Genomic DNA, 8,999 nt, shown 5'->3' on the forward strand with positions numbered 1-8,999 from the left:
TTCCTGTGATTATGTGCCCATTTTTCTACCTTCTCTGCAAAAATGTGAAAAAACCAATCTTTTTGTGTGAGATGTAGTTACGCAGCACATCATTCCCATAAATCAAACATACCATAAGCAGTTGGAGAATGATATTGGTCAAAGTCATAGGTGTCAGTCCTGGTAAGGATAAAGTTTGTTTTTCTCAAGATAGAGACAGTCACATTGAAAAATGGCACCAGGAAGTAGCTGATTGGTCTTCTTGGATTGTAGGGAACAAGGTATAAAGAAGGTTGAGAAGTGCTTGCAAACGAGACTCTCAACCAGGGCTGAACATTCTTGCAAACGAGATGTTCTGCCCAGTGTAGGGAACTAGGTTTAAGGAAGGTTGAGAAGTGCTTGCAAACGAGACTCTCAACCAGGGCTGAACATTCTTGCAAACGAGATGTTCAGCTAAGAATCCTGTTTGTTCCCGTGGGAAAAGAACATTTCTTGCACACAAGGATGTTTCTCTGATTCCTCAAAAGGAACAGACCCTGGGACAAAACGGATTCTAAGTTGATAAGGAAGTTCCCCAAAACAAAGTCTTAGCTGCAGTAAATAAGTCAAGGTAAAGGTTATTTTGCCCTGCGCCTGCGCACTGTATAGTCTCTGAATAGTAGTGCTTGGCAGCTTGCCCTGTAGGTTGTTGTGCAAGGGATATAAAATAAAGTAGCTGTAAGAAGCAAGTGTTAAAATATAAAGATTTAAACCACTCTGCAGTGTTGGTGTTTCATTCCGTCGCCGGCATTGGATGATGACATCATATGACACATTCAACACTGATCTCTGTTGCTTGCTGATAGGCCAGGCATTCAGAAGCAGCAACTGGCTCAATCTTGGTGTGACAGAGAACACTATATATTCTTGGGCATATACACCTCTGCCACATGCACCCTCTAGTCACAGGCTCGTGATGCCATCAATGCCATGGTCAGAGAGAGAGGCTGGCTGATAATAACTGGCCAAATCATCCTGTCCATTTGGTTGTTTAGTGTTTTTTCTATCAAGGTTCCACCTTGGTGTACAATAAAGGGAGCTTCATGTTTCCTTACCACTGCATCCACATGTCTTTCCCTAGACATCTTTATTTAACCTTGATTTCACACTATTATTCCTTTTAGATCCCTTGACTAACCACCTAAATTATTTATCACTGCCTATGAATTCATGAATATTATTACTTCAAACCATTTCTCTCTTTACACAATAACTAGGAGTATTTGGACTATAAGGAAAGCTGAGCGCCAAAGAATTGATGCTTTTGAACTGTGGTGTTGGAGAAGACTCTTGAGAGTCCCTTGGGCTGCAAGGAGATCCAGCCAGTCCATCCTAAAGGAGATCAGTCCTTGAATATTCATTGGAAGGACTGATGTTGAAGCTGAAACTCCAATACTTTGGCCACTTGATGCAAAGAGTTGACTCATTGGAAAAGACCCTGTTGCTGGGAAAGATTAAGGGCAGGAGAAGGGGACGACAGAGGATGAGATAGTTGGACGGCATCACCGACACAACAGACATGAGTTTGGGTAAATCTGGGAGTTGGTGATGGACAGGGAGGCCTGGTGTGCTGCGGTTCATGGGGTTGCAAAGAGTGGGACATGACTGAGTGACTGAACTGAACTGCCCAAAGTCCTTCCAGCTGGTAGATTTCCCTGCCTTCACTGTTATTCAAAGCCACACTTGATTGGAAGTATAATGCATCAGCTATTCATTTGAGGGTTGTACCAACATACTGAATTATCTGTAAACCAAGCTCAGGTATTTTTATCCCCCTCTTTCAACCTGATCACAGGAAATCCCTGTGAAGTCTGTCACAGGATGAATCCCCACAGCAGTAGACTCAGTTCTAGTATTTAGAATTGTTGTTGTTTAGCCAATAAGTTGTGTCCAACTCTTTGGGACCCAAGGACTGTAGCCTGCCAGGTTCCTTTGTCCATGGGATTTGCCAAACAAGAATACTGGAGTGGGTTGCCATTTCCTTCTCCTGGGAATCTTCCTAATCCAGGAATCAAATCTGCATTGGCAGGTGAATTTTTTACCACTTGAGTCATTAGGGAAGCCTGAGAATAGCACTAATTTTTTCCATTTCCCTGTGGATTCAATTTTTCTATTTGTTATATCGGCTGAGGAGGAGCTAGTGGGGCAGTTTGTGGACTTTCACTGTAGTTGTTCCTATCGAACTAGTCAAGGAACCACAAGAGAGTTCTGCCAACTGCTAAGTATATCCATTATGATTATATATTATCATACCAAAAAACTAACTAGCAAGTAAGTCTAGCTCCTTGATCATCAGCATCAACTTGGATAGTATATCCAAACCTTGAAAGACCTGGATATTTCCATTTCCCCAGTATATAATTATTGAAATATATGGTTGTATGTCCCTTTGGGAAAGGACTAGAGAACCATTATTGTATTCAATCACCATGATGTTAAAAAGGCTTTTCTTAGGTAAGGGAACCTGATTTCTCCTTAAATTGATGTGCGTGCTAAGTCCCTCAGTTGTGTCTGACCCTTTGTGATCCTATGGACTGTAGCCTACCAGTCTCCTCTATGGGATTCTCCAAGCAAGAATACTCGAGTGTGTTTCCGTTTAATCCTCCAGGGGATCTTCTTGACCCAGGGGTCGAACCCACATCTCTTATGTCTCCTTCATTGCCTGGCAAGTTCTTTACCACTAGTGCCACTTGGGAAGCCCTTAAGTTGATGAAACTGTTAATGACTGTTCAGATCTGGAAACTTGACAAAGGATCATACCTTTCCACTAGGGTGGCAGATTTCAGCCTTCTGCATATGCATTCTTGATCTCTTATTTTAAACAGATGATGGATAGGTTAAATAGGTAGGTAGGTAGCTAGATAAATAAAAGGGTATATGTTGAGTAGATCCTAAATTCTATATATGAAATATATAGAACAGTGTTACACATCTAGTGTAATTTTGTTTACTGTATTTCTCCTACAACCAGTCTCAGCCTACAAAGTATAGCCTCCACAAGCTTTTAAGTGGTGTTGGTATCCCTTTCATAAATGGACTTGACTCTAGGCTCTTCTGAGAAACCAGATCAGCAGATGGGTTTTCAGGTTTATGTAGTCAATCCTTTCTAGAATGCCCACTTTTCTGAGACTTTGATCCCGTCCATCTATTTGGCACAGCAGTCTGACATCTCTACAACATTAAATGTAAAGCACAGATTTCCAAGCTTCCAAAAATCTTACAAGTAGTTTATTAGAACCATTTCAAGGTGTTAAGTTCTGTGTCAAAGGAAAGTGCTCCCATATTGACATACTCTCCTTTAGTCACCTTTATATTCTACCCCATCACTCTGATCAACACCTTCCAAACCCATTCTTGGGAATATTTTCCTAATTACTGTTGTACTTGTTAGTCATTTCTGAAACTCTATCGGTATATCATCCTTCTCTTCCCTTAGCAGACTCACAACTTTAACAGTTGGATTATTTGTTCTTCAGTTGCTCAGTCGTGCCCAATTTTTGTGACCCCAAGGACTGTAGCACTCCAGGTCTCCATGTCCTTCACTATCTCCCAGAGTTTGCTCAAACTCCTGTCCATTAGTCAATGATGCCATCCAACCATCTCATGCTCTGTTGTCCTTTCTCCTCCTGCCTTTAATCTCTCCCAGCATCAGATATTTTTTTTAATGAATTTTTCTCATCAGGTGACCAAAGTATTGGAGCTTCAGCTTCAGCATTGGTCCTTCCTTCCAACGAACATTCAGGATTGATTTAATTAGGATTAACTGGTTTAATCCCTTTGATGTCCAAGGGACTCTCAAGTCTTTTCCAGCACCACAGTTGGAAAGCATCAATTCTTTGGTACTCAGCCTTCTTTACGGTCCAATTCTAACATCTGTATATGACTACTTTGACTATACAGACCTTTGTCAGCAAAGTGATATCTCTGCTTTTTAATGTGCTGTCTATATTTGTCATAGCTTTTCTTCCAAGGAGCAAGTGTCTTTTAATTTCATGGCTGCAGTTACCATCCACAGTGATTTTGGAGCCCAAGAAAATAGTCTGTCACTGTTTCCATTTTTTCCCATCTAAGATGGTAGGAGGGGTACAGTCATGGTTAAAATCAAACTTCATACCCTCCAAAGATGCTTGCAGGGCACAAGCAAATCTTGTGTGTACCAAGGACCTAGGGAAAGAACCCCTACAAGAGACTGAGAGAGTTCTGCCTGTAAGGGTTTGAGGGTCCCCTGCAGAGGCACGGGTCAGCAGTGGCCTACTGTAGGGATAGGGGCGCTGACAGCAGCAGTCCTGGGAAGTGCAGTGAGTGGCACAAGCCCTCTTGGAGGAAGTCACCATTAGCCCCACTAGAGAGCCACCCAGTGGGCAATCCACAAATTAGAGAACAATTCTACCTAAGAAGTTCTTGGACTGTTGCAAAACTTCTAGGGCCCACAACAGACTTCCAAACCTGGGAATCTGGCAAAAGGACTGAGACTCCCCAAGGAATTTGACTTTGAAGGACACGGGTATTTGATTACAGAATTTCCACAGGGAAGTTCTGAAACAGACTCTTGGAGGGCACAAACAAAACCTGGTGCACACCAGGACCCAAGAGAAAGGAGCAGTGACCCCACAAGAGACTGAGCCACACTTACCTGTGATTGTTTGGGAGTCTCTGCTGGAGGTGTGGGTCAACATGGCCTGCTGCGGGGTCAGGAGCACTGACCGCAGCAGTCCGGAGAGGTGTGGCATGCTGGCATAAACCCTTTTGGAGGAGTTGGATTATGCTGTGATATAATCTTAGTTATTGGTTATGGGGACAAGAGAGGAGACAGATTCAGAGTGAAGGGTTGTAGCATTATTTTGTAAAGTGTCTGCCTTGTTTTCCTGCATAGATTTAAATCAAGAGGTAGGGGAGGATATCTTTCAATAAAGGGGATTCAGTTCAGTTCAGTTCAGTTGCTCAGTTGTGTCTGACTCTTTGTGACCCCATGAATCGCAGCATGCCAGGCTTCCCTGTCCATCACCAGCTCCCGGAGTTTACCCAAACTCATGTCCATCGAGTCAGTGATGCCATTCAGCCATCTCATCCTCTGTCGTCCCCTTCTCCTCCTGCCTCCAATCCCTCCCAGCATCAGAGTCTTTTCCAATGAGTCAACTCTTCGCATGAGGTAGTTTCCTTATATAAGCCTATAAGTTTCAGGGGAATATAGGAGTCCAAGGTCTACATGTATATATATCCAGAAAACCCTGTCTTAAATTTTTGTATCATCTCCTTTACCTTTCAGGTATTTGGCCTTAGCATATAAAACTTTCCTAGGCTGATACTAAGCTTTACTCTTGAGTTCTATGACTTTTATAATTAAGTCCTATGTGTGGTCTTCAGTCTGCAGGTGCAGGAATTGAAGTTCCTCCAGGTGCAGGAGTTGAAGTTCCTTTTAAAAGCTGCAAAGAGGTCCTCTGACTCTCATACATGGCTCTAAATTGGTGATTAATTGCCCTGGGCCTGTTATTTCAAGGTATTCAGAAATAGCCTCTCAATTCTTAAGTCTTTATAATTTATATTTCTCTTATAACTCTGAAATGCCAGAGATACTGTGCAAGCCAGTTCATCTCCTTATTTACATGTCCTATCCCGGTTGACTTCAGTGACAGCTTCAGCAATTACACTGTTACATGCCAGAGCTATGCAAGCTCCACATACCTGCCACCAGCAATGCAAAGTTTGTTACAAGTCAGCTTTCATGATTCTAAATACAGAATCTCTGATTCCATAGACTATCTTTAACACCAATCTTAGGTCAGTTCCCTTGAAAACAGAGCCCAATCAGGGGTTTCAGACAGAAGAGGAAGATCTCTTCAAGATTGGGTATAAGGGTAGGAATGAAACAGTATAATAAGGAGAAAGAACTTATCAGTAATATGGTCTCAGTATTTTGTTGCTCTTTTTAAGTCACTAAGTTGTGTCAAACTCTTTGCGACCCCACAGACTGCAGGATGGCTGAATTCTCTGTCCTTCACTATCTCGTGGAGTTTGTTCAAATTCATGTCCATTGAGTCTGTGATGAAACCTAACCAGCTCATCCTCTGCCACCCACTTCTCCTGGTTCCTTCGATCTTTCCCAGCATCAGGGTCTTTTCCAGTGAGTCAGTTGTTCACATCAGGTGGCCAAAGGATTGGTGCTTTAGCTATATTCAGGGTTGGTTTCCTTTAGGATTGACTGGTTTGATCTCCTTGTGATCCAAGGGACTTTCAAGAGTCTTCTCCAGCACCACAATTCAAAAGCATCAATTCTTCAGCACTCAGCTGTATGGTCTAACTCTCATATCCATACATGACTACTTGAAAAACCATAGCTTTGATTGTATGAACTTTTGTTGGCAAAGTGATGTCTCCTGCTTTTCAATATAGTCTAAGTTTGTCATAGCATTCCTTCCAAAGAGCAAATGTCTTTTAATTTCATGGCTACAGGCTCCCCCCAAAATAAAATCTGTCACTGCTTTCACTTTTCCCCTTTCTATTTGTCATGAAGTGATGGGACAGGATGCCATTATTTTAGTTTTCTGATGTTGAGTTTTAAGCCAACTTGTTCACTTTCCTCTTTCATCCTCTTTTTGGGGTGAAAAAATACTAAAGATGAGAGCTCTTTAGTTCCTTCTAACTTTTTGCCATAAGGGTAGTGTCATCTGCATATCTGAGGTTGTTGATATTTCTCCCAGCAATCTTGATTCCAGCTTGTGATTCATCCAGCCTGGGATTTTGCCTGATGCACTCTGCATATAAGTTAAATAAGCAGGGTGATGATATACAGCCTTGTTTTACTCCTTTTCCAATTTGGAACTAGTCAGTTGTTCTTTGTTTGGTTCTAACTGTTGCTATTTGACCCACATACAAGTTTCTCAGAAGACAGGTAAAGTGGTCTGGTATTCCCATCTCTTTAAGAATTTTCCACAGTTTGTTGTGATTCACACAGTCAAGGGCTTTAGTGTGGTCAATGAAGCAGAAATAAGATGTTTTACTGGAATTCCCTTGCTTTCTCTGTGATCCAACAAATACTGGCAATGTGATCAGGAATACTAATACTCAGCATTAGTATTAGTAATATTCCTTAGATATGTTTATTTAAACAAGGAAAACAAAAGCAAAAATAAACAAATAGGACTATATCAACTTTTGAAAAAGCTTCTGCACAGCAAAGGAAATAAAATGAAAAACCACCTACTAAGTAAGAGAAGCTATTTGCAAACAGTATATCCAATAAAGGGTTACTATCCAAACATCACACCTGTCAGGATAAATACTATACAATACACAACAAATTAAAATTGTTCATAAGGATGTGGAGAAATGGGAAAACTTTATACACTAAATGAGAATATAAACCAGTGCAGCCACTATGGAAATCTGGATATTCCTCAAAAAATTAAAAATAGAACTATCATATCATTCAGCACTTTCACTCCCGGGTATTTTGAAAAGATAGGTGTACCTATATGTTCATTGCAGCATTATTTACAGTAGCCAAGGTATGGAAACAGTCTCAGTACCCATCCATAGAAAAATGGATAAAGAAGATATAGTGTATATAGTGTATATATATATATATATATATATATATATATACATTACTCAGTCATAGAAGAAATTATCAAAAAATAATGAAATCCTACCATTTCCAACAACATGATGGACCTAGAAGGTATTATGTTTAGTGAAATAAATCAGACAGAGAAAGTCAAAGACAATACTGTGGTGAAATTTATATTTCAGAATCTGCAAGATCTCACTTATGTGTGGAATCTTTAAAAACAAAAACAAAAATAAATACATGTAACAAAACAGAAACAGAGTTATAGATTCAGAGAACAAACAGTTGCCGAAGGCAGTGAAGTGAGGAAGGAAATAAATAGATGAGAGAGAGTAAGAGGCACAAACTTCCGCTTGCAAAATAAGTCAAGAATGTGAAATGCACAGTGTGGGGAATATAGTCAATAAATATGTAATACCTTTGTATGGTAACAAGTTGTAACTAAGCTTATTATGATTACTGTGATGATCATTTTGAAACTCTGTTTGCAGATAACATGATCCTCTACATAGAAAACCCTAAAGGCCCCACCAGAAAATTACTAGAGCTAATCAATGAATATAGTAAAGTTTCAGGATATAAAATCAACACACAGAAATACCTTGCATTCCTATACACTAATAATGAGAAAATAGAAAGAGAAATTAAGGAAACAATTCCATTCACCATTGCAACGAAAAGAATAAAATACTTAGGAATATATCTATGTAAAGAAACTAAGGACCTATATATAGAAAACTATAAAACACTGGTGAAAGAAATCAAAGAGGACACTAATAGATGGAGAAATATACCATGTTCATGGATCAGAAGAATCAATATAGTAAAAATGAGTATACTACCCAAAGCAATCTATAGATTCAATGCAATCTCTATTAAGCTACCAACGGTATTTTTCACAGAGCTAGAACAAATAATTTCACAATTTGTATGGAAATACGAAAAACCTCGAATAGTCAAAGCAATCTTGAGAAAGAAGAATGGAACTGGAGGAATCAACCTGCCTGACTTCAGGCTCTACTACAAAGCTACAGTCATCAAGACAGTATGGTACTGGCACAAAGACAGAAATATAGATCAATAGAACAAAACAGAAAGCCCAGAGATAAGACCACACACCTATGGACACCTTATCTTTGACAAAGGAGGCAAGAATATACAATGGAGAAAAGACAATCTCTTTAACAAGTGGTGCTGGGAAAACTGGTCAACCACTTGTAAAAGAATGGAACTAGAACATTTTCTAACACCATACAAAAAAATAAACTCAAAATGGATTAAAGATCTAAACATAAGACCAGAAACTATAAAACTCTAAGAGGAGAACATAGGCAAAACACTCTCTGACATAAATCACAGCAGGATCCTCTATGATCCACCTCCCAGAATATTGGAAATAAAAGCAAAAATAAAC

This window comes from Capricornis sumatraensis, chromosome 13 (assembly GCF_032405125.1).
Source record: "Capricornis sumatraensis isolate serow.1 chromosome 13, serow.2, whole genome shotgun sequence".
Lineage (NCBI taxonomy): Eukaryota > Metazoa > Chordata > Mammalia > Artiodactyla > Bovidae > Capricornis > Capricornis sumatraensis.